Below are 8,852 nucleotides of genomic sequence, written 5' to 3'. Positions count from 1 at the left end.
TTTAGGGATTTTAAAAAAAATGTTGACTTACCAATTTAGCAGATCGCTGAAAAAACGCTGTTAACAGCAAAGCTTCCCGCAACAGGTTCCTTTGGCAAAATAATGCGTACTGGAAACACCGACAGGAAAAAAACTTCTCTAACTCCTGCAGCTCTACTTTAGCACTCCAAGGCTGGGGGGAGGACAAGGCAGCTATGACATCACAGAATGGGAGGGTTTGATTGTTTGACCGAGGCTGGCTGCGGTGATGTCACTTCGGGGGAGGGAACTATTAAAAAAAAAAAAATACCTCCACTGCCTGGCCGCGATGATGTCAGTAATTGGGAGACTCCAGCATGCTTAACTGAAACGCGAGAGAATGTTTTTGAAAGGGAAACAATCCCTGTACGCTAAGGTAGGCTTGTTTCAGAAAAGTGAGGGGAATTGAAATGTTTTAAACGATGCTTTGTTGTTTGTTTATGCAGGAAGGTGTAAATAGGGAGGAAAAAGGCAGGGAAGTTGAGGAATTCTTTTTAGAAACCCGTTGTACTCCTTTAAGGAGGTGGAAATCTGTGTCAGTAGATAAACCAACTGGATGAAATTAATCGGTGAATCAACTTCTTCAGCTGAACCAAGTCCAATACCAGCAGATTGTCCAGTAATTCGTTCTACCTGGCCCATTTCAACTACACTCATTCTGTATGCCAGTCCAGTATTTCCTATACACACTACTTGATCCATCTGAACTCACTGTAACTGAAAAAACAAGCCAAATTCAAATGCCAGCATACAACACTACCATAAATAATCACAAACCAAAATGTGATAGTGTGCATTAAGAGGGCTGGCAGGTGCTCTAATATAACGCTTGATATAATGGAGTAATGAAAATAATGTCTATTCAGAAAGGGATAACCCTAATTATGTCCTTGATTGAACAAGGAGCTCTTAATTGAAAGTTCTTTATAAGAACAGGGTGGTCTTGGAGTCATTTCTGGTTCTGAAGAAGCCTCTGTTAGTAATTTTGAGAGACTAAAGCACTTAACCATAAAAATTATTGTGACTTTATTATTTTTTAATAAATGTATTATTTTCTGAATGAATGCTATCATGCTTCGGTGAGTCCATGATTTCCCCTTATTTATGAACTAATTGACTGATCAGTAGTTTTAAGCTACTTTAAGAAACACACTAAGAGTATGGTTTAGGACAGAATCATCTGTTGCAATGGATAATAAAAGTTATGACATCCAAAACCTTTTAAAAAGCTTAAAAATTCATGGAGATGGCAGATTAAAGTTGAAGTGGCAGCTTTCTCATAGTTAACATTTATTCTCCCTCTGCTAGTTATCATACTTAAAGGACAATTGTGTCCTAAGTACAATGTTTCCTATCCACAGAGTTTATTTTCCTCGCTACATAGTGATCCCCATATTTCCACATATTATGAACAGTACTTAATGCTGTACTGATATTCTCAGCCGACAGCACACTGTGCTGTCTGGCAATATCTGTTCATTTCACCAGTCTTGGAAAAACATAGTAATGACTTCAAACAGAATCTCCATATGCATTGTCTTCAGGATTTATTTGGTCATGTGAATTTTGCCTGATTTTAAGTTTTTGACACAGGCTTTGCACTGTTGTCTTTGTAATCTGCTCCTACCAACATGCAGTATTTGTAACTAGCTTTCTATACCCCTTGCTATATTTGTAGATTTATATAATTTTGTATTGTATAGCAGTACTCTGTGTTATAAGGATCAAACATTACAATACCACATTGTTACATTGTCCCTGATTTTGCTCCAGTTTGTCCTTGATTGGTTGAGTTAACGGATTTAGTTGGGAGAAAATGTGGAGGGGTTGAAAAAGCAGGTGCTGCACACCATTTTTTTTAACACCTTCACTTGAATACTTTTATGTAACTAGTTGCTACTGAGTATATTGCATTTTATCAATGGTTTCTGCTGACTGTTTTATTTGACGTGTGTCCTATTGAATTTTATAAACGTGCAATATTCACTAACTTAGTACTTCTAGCAGAAAGCCCACTTCATCCACGTCCCATGGAAATGGTGCGTTTATGCATAGTGCGAAAATAGGGTGTTCCACATTTTGACTGTTTGTCACACATTGCTAGGGTCTGTGTTCCACATTGACCTCTTAAGAGGTTGACACCTATGGCTGTGACCAGTTGGATAGCTTAATCGCACCCTACAGATGCAAATGAAACACTCAAAATGCTTAGTGCAACTGTCTCACAGCACATGCATTTAAGTGCCCTACAAAACTGCAGAGAAAACACTGACTATACTACTGCAATGGAAGTCACAGTCTGCCAATAGGCATCATGAAACTCTACACGGAAGGTATCATTCAAAAGATTATACTGGCATTATATTATGGAACCAGGAGCATACTCCCTTACACAAACTGTACATCGCATGGTAGGATAATAGGATATTACTAGGCTATCGACCCAGAGATCATTTTAAGCCTAGCAGTTTCTTCCCAATGTAATGCCATAGAAATGCTAGGCAATATCCAAGATTGGCTTTAGTGATGACTGCACATGTCCAGGAAGGCTGTGGGCTCTATCCCTGACAAGAATTTATGGTGACCTATCTACTCATTCAGGATCCTCTTGAACACAGTCATAGAGGTGCTCTGTTTCACATGAATTGATGACCTGTTCCAAAGAAATGGCAGTTGCTGTGAGAAATCTGTCCCTTCAGCAGTGACAAGGATTTTAGTTGGTCTCTGTAAGGCATGTGCTAGAGCCCCTTGATCTTTTTACAGAAACCTCGGAGGTCTCTAATTGTTGCAGGTGCTTTGTACGGTACATGCCAGGGCATTGTACTCAATAAGTGCAGAGCATAGGAGGGTTATATCTTAGTAAAGGCATCACCTCAAGAGCAAAATAATCAAGTGTGCTACATAGAAAGCCTTCCTTACTACAGTAGACGCATGGTGGTTGAAGTTCAGGTTGCAGTCAACTTGTGATCCCAGGGCCCTTACCACTTCATGGGTACTTAGGGTATTGTTGATCCGATAGTGTGAAGGGACAATTGTTTGCACCAAAGGGAATGATGATGTATTTCTTTGTATTCAGTCTGAGACCATGACTAATACCAGTCGGTCTGTGAGAGACCCTCCTGGAGTATACTGACATTATTTGGGGATTCAATGATTGCACCTAGTTTTCAGTCATCTGCAAACTTGATCAACCACAACCCCTTAGTTTTGACCTGAACTTCTGAGAAGTATATACCAAACAGTAGGGGCCCAGCATTGACTCCTGTAGCACCCCACTGGTAACAGGTCTGCTGATTGATGTGGAGTTGCCCACTTTGAAAGTGTGTGTCTGGTTTGTGAGGCAGTTGGCACCCCATCTTACAAAGAGGTTTACATTCAGTTTGCCAAGTTTAATCGGTAATGCCCAAATATGGGCATGTGTCGAAAGCCTCTGCCAGGTCAAGGTATCCTGTGTGCACAGATTTGCCCTGTTCAATGGCCTTTGTCACATTTAGCTGAAGTCATAATGGGACATAATGAAAGTCACAACTACCATATTTTCTTTCTTCACAACTTTGAAATGTGTTTTTGTACTCAGTGCAAGCAATATGTCCTGAGGAAAAGTTCTATACTGGAGTTATAGAAAGCATGCCTAACTTGATACATATCACTTGGACAAAACAATAATTTAGGAAATACTATGTTTGGAACAGATGTTGCTGCAAATGCCTGTAACTGTGTAACCATGAATCCAAAGTGCAAGGATCAAACATCCTTGGGGAAAAATAGTACTTTAATATTCCTTTATAACTCATTCCTGTATTTCTGGGCAAAATAAAGCCATTTAAAGGACTGCAATATCTGTATATTTGCTTCATTTATAACATTACCTTAAAGGAAAAGGTAAAAAAACTCAGTATCAGTGAAAATGTGTTTTTTTATTGGAGGAGATTTTGAAACTGCAGCAGGTTGATGGGGGTGATTATTACTATTATTTTAATTACTCTTCTTGCACAACCTACTTGTGACTTACAGACTGTCTGGACTTGTTGTAAGATACAGAAATCTGAATGGGCACATACCACCCCTAGAAGTGAACTGACATTAATACCATGCTGTCAACAAACATTTACATATGTATATAAATATGCTTGCCACATCTTACTTTGTACTCTGTAGTCAGTACTCAGAAATCACACTAAGCTGTCCTTCATACTTACCCCAAGGGTCTTTTGCTCTGTCCTTATGAAGGACTTCAGCCATGCTGTTGGAGTGCTTGGTCTTGGATTGTTTGTATCTTGAATTTCTCTAGGAGTGTTCAGATCTGTGATTTCTTTGGGAATGTTTGGTTCTTTTTTCTCCGTGAGACTTCCAGCTCCAGTCTGAGGATAGACTATAGTCATGACAACAACCCCATTTGGTAACTGAACAGTTGAACTCATGGTGTCAAGTTATGTTCCAGCTGTACTACGTGGCAAGGAGAATACAGTTACCCTCTTTTTAATCTGCAAACCTCAGGTATCTGTAGAAATGGAACGAAACAGATGCCGAGAAATAATTTGACACAGTGATCATTTATCTTTCTAAGTAAGATACAGACATTGTAGATTAAACTCCACTGCATCTATCACATTTACTGGCTTTAACATTCCTGATGTATAATCATCATGTCTTAAGTTTTATTTCCTTACAGAACTCTTATATGCACATTTGAATTTTGTTACAGCTTTGACTTACTGTCTCATCAATTAAACCAAACTATAATGCCACAAGCTAAATGAAAAAAAAAAAACGCTCTTTACATTACCCCATGAACTGCTATAATTTAGTATTTCTTCTTTAAAATTGATGATCCAAACCAGGTCACTTTCAGCTTTAAATCTAGTTCAGTTTAATAATTTACAAAACTAAAATGTAAATCAGATTAACAAGTACAGGGTAGGACGTTGATACTGAAAACTGACACTATTTTAGTAGCAAAGACGACCACTAGGATAAAGGTTGAATATTACCTAGAATTAGTCATAAAGCAATGACTTGTAAACATAAATAGTAAGAGTAGACTGTCACCAGATTTTGATTTAACTAATAAAGTTAGTCCTCTGCAGAGCAAAAATTTAAAAAATTAAATAAATAAATAAAAAAACAACATCCATGCAAGAGCTACTTGGAAAATGAAAATGAATTATGGAAGTAAAGATAGACATATTTATCGTGCAAGACTAAAGCAGAATTTTAAGGTGAGGATACAGATGACCAAATTCATGCAAGAAATAGGGGAATATAAAATCTAGGGAGAGGTTTTAGATGGGGTAGGGTTGTGTTTTGATAGACGATACTGATTATGGCCTATAAAGTGAAAGTATTTTCTACTTGATTTTGCCTGTCATGCCAGCCCTTCATCAAACCCTAACCAATCACCCATTATCTCCCCCTACACCTTTCAACTGCTGGGCAAGAACAGACTGGTGGGAAGCTATCATTATGGCAGCAGTAAACAGACTATGATGTTCTTCCTTTTCCTAGAAGCCTCTCCCTCCCCCAGGCCGATGTGATTATGCATGCTTTTGCACATCACCACAATGCCACTAACCATGCTTGGTGGGTCAGTACACCCCTGTTCTGCTTACTGCACCATAAGCTTTCGTTTTTTGCTGATAACGAACTAGACTGAAGCTGCCACCCTCCTGTCCTCAGGATGTAGCAGCTAATCTTCAGTGAAATTTTCAGTATATCCAAGACTAGCATATGCAAGTTTTTGCTCTTTTAGTCAATGCATTGATTTTATTGGTCATACTCCTTTTTGATTTTGTTTAATGATGCAGGATTCTTCCTTTCATAAATCACATCAATGCTAATGAAAACGTTACTGACATTTCTGTAAGTCCCTAACACTTGGCATAATGCCTTCTATAGGACTAAGTGAAATTCTCTCTTTATCCTGTCCTTCAGTTTATACAGGACTGAAACTAATGCAGCGCAAAGCAAAACATATGGAGTGTCTCTTCTCTAGAAGCTACACTTGCCACAGGTGAAGTGATGATAATGACAGGTGGTGTGACATTTTACCTGTCTCTGCAGCAACTTTAGCAAACTTAAAATGTATTACAGGCAGTAATCACATGGAGCTCTCCTTCCACTCACATCACAGAAGCAGATGGAGCTCCCTTCCACTCACATCACAGAAGCAGATGGAGCTCCCTTCCACTCACATCACAGAAGCAGATGGAGCTACCTTCCACTCACATCACAGAAGCAGCCAGACAATCTCAAAAAGGTACACTTGCCCAAGGAAACCACTTAGATGTGCAGATGACATACTACTGTTACTAGATGGCAGAAATCCTACATTACTTATTCTGTTTCTGTGAGCCCTATTCTGTGGTATTCCGATTTCTAGCTTCTCTTATTTACTGCTTTTTATACCTTTTAATTGCCACTTCCTTCTCTTACATAAGTGTTTACACTTGGGTCTGTCTACAGTAGAAGTGATGTTTGATACCCAGTGGCCACTCAACATTACTCCATTTCAAATCTTGTATGGTCACACTTCATTTCTTTCTATTCCCTACTCTTTACTCAGTTCTTGCAATGGGAGCGTGTCATCACCACTTTCAGTGAACCCCATTTCAATGAACTATTTTGCAAAAAGTATTTTGAGTGATACTGGAGAATTCCCTTTTATCCACTGCTGTCAGAGTAGGTATGTTTATGTTCGGGGGTATGGGGATGCAGGGGAAGTCTCTACCTGAAAATAACTTAAGGTTTGTTGAAAGCGATTTTAGCAAAATATTTTCACCAAAATAGGATTCAGTGAAAGTGTTTTTATCTACTTACATGAATTCCCAGTAACATACCATACGTCAGTGTAACATTTATTTTCATGAATATTTACCATCCACATTGCATGAAATAGGTCTCTAGTTACTTACTTTTTTTCAACATTCACTGTTCCATAGCTACGATGGAATCAGCATTGCTCTTACTGAATCAAAGGATTGCTATAGGATGAGGTCCCTTTACAGGCCTCATTCAGAAAGCTCACTGCCTCTGAAAAGACTATACCCTCCTGTACCATTTCGGGAGTAAAGGCCACCAGTACAGTTCACCTAGCCAGTGCTCAAGTCAGTGTATGTTGTCACACACACAAAGAGCCAATTAAGGGGAAAAGTATTGTCAAACAGGGTAGGTTAGAAAGGAAAATTAAGGATGGCTAAGGGGGTTGTGAGGCCCAGTGCTCCAGTTGGAGGGATTCCCAAAACTGAAAGGTCCATCATTTCCCTTACTGTTAGACTTGGTGCAAACAGCTCATTTTCTGTATGTTAATTTATTTTGTTTTGAAATATTTATTTATTTTTTATTACACAGATGCAGAGGAACAGACACTACACAGATGCAAAGGAACAGACACAGCCAATGTCAGGCGCACATGCAGAGGAACAGACACAGCCACTGTCAGGCACACAAACTTATTCAGTGGCAGATACATAGACTCATATACACAAACTCAAAAAGTGGCATACACAAAATCCTTGTAACATCAGCTTTTGAAGTAACTTGCATTATCTCTGTTTTTATTTTTTCTGCTATCTAGCCATGGTTTCTGGGGAGCCACAGTTACTGAATGGAAAGGGAATGGCAGCTACAGTAAAAAGATTTCAGTCCTAGCACATGGATTTTGTGCAGGGGATGGACACACTAGATGTTCTTTGTGTTTCACTGTTGCAGTCATCACACTTGGGTTATCCTGCCAGGGGTAGCTCTCAGTCGGCCTGAATACCAGAGGCTTAATATTTCTGCATCAGTTGCTGTCGCTTCAGGACTGAAGTCAGGTCATCAGGGGTATAAAAACAGGCAGCCAACACCATTACATCAGTCTTTCTTGCCGAGGAGCCTGAAGCAGAAGCAGTTCGCATGAGTGCCGGTCAGCAGCTATCTGAGTTTTCATTTCTGAAATTGAATCATCCTGAAGTCTTCTAAAGCTAAGTACCCAATTGGGGATCTTTTTTTTTTGCTCTAACTGATGTCAGAAAAGTTAATTGTCACGCCTGTGGAAAGCAAATACCACATTGCGATTTCCATTCTTACTGCATCACCTGTTCAGGCCCAGACCACAACGTACCTCGCTGTTGGTTTTGTGCTTTGTTCAACGCCTGAACTATTTATTGTTGGGCCCGTATTGTAGCTAAATACTTTCGTTCTCTATCTCCGGATTCCAAAATGGCTTCGGTAAGCCATCTGACTACCGATCTTCCGAAAAAATGTCAGGATAAAAACAGAGACAGACCACACAGGTCCAAAACTGCTGAAGATGCTTCCGTTAAGCTAGTCACCAGTTCGCTGGTACTTAGTGAGATGCTTTCTCAGCCCCTGGATGCCCACTCCAATGGATTTGCAGGCCGCTACCGAGACCCGTTCGGTGTCCGGTATGCCACAAGACTTTTCTTCGACTACAGAACCTGCGGATGTCACTACTTTGGATGGGTCCAGAGCTACTGTGCAGGCACCGGCTTCTGAGGAAGTTCTTCGCATTACCGATATTCAACACAGACAGCTTCTTTCGCATCTTCAGTTCTTTCTAAAACTACCGAGTTTCTAAGGCCAACAGTACGAGCTATGCCAAAAAAACGACAACAAACTGCCATAATCTCAGATGCTTAAAATGGCAGAAGACCTGATCATGCTGATTAGGGGAAGCCAGTCTTCCCCTGCTAAAAGAAAAAGAGACTTGTCCCCAGCAGCTGACCAAGAGTCTGATGACTCTGAGGTTTCTGAATATGAAGACATGCCCTTATCTGCCTATGAGAATTCAGATGCAGAGGAATAAATTCCTTCTACCTCCCCTCCAGAGGATT

General features: G+C 39.8%; 1 long non-coding RNA gene across 1 annotated transcript in view; it reads right to left on the bottom strand.

The window, feature by feature from the left end:
- Positions 1-4,333: 4,333 nt before the first annotated feature.
- Positions 4,334-8,852, bottom strand: part of LOC122810933 — a 60,307-nt gene continuing 55,788 nt past the window's right edge. Inside the window, exon 2 of the long non-coding RNA XR_006366159.1 lies at positions 4,334-4,519. This is a non-coding gene — a long non-coding RNA (uncharacterized LOC122810933). The remainder of the gene's footprint in view (positions 4,520-8,852) is intronic.

This window comes from Protopterus annectens, chromosome 9.part0, assembly GCF_019279795.1.
Source record: "Protopterus annectens isolate FY-2018-M chromosome 9.part0, PAN1.0, whole genome shotgun sequence".
Taxonomy (NCBI): domain Eukaryota; kingdom Metazoa; phylum Chordata; order Ceratodontiformes; family Protopteridae; genus Protopterus; species Protopterus annectens.
This window is presented reverse-complemented; position numbering and strand designations above follow the sequence as displayed.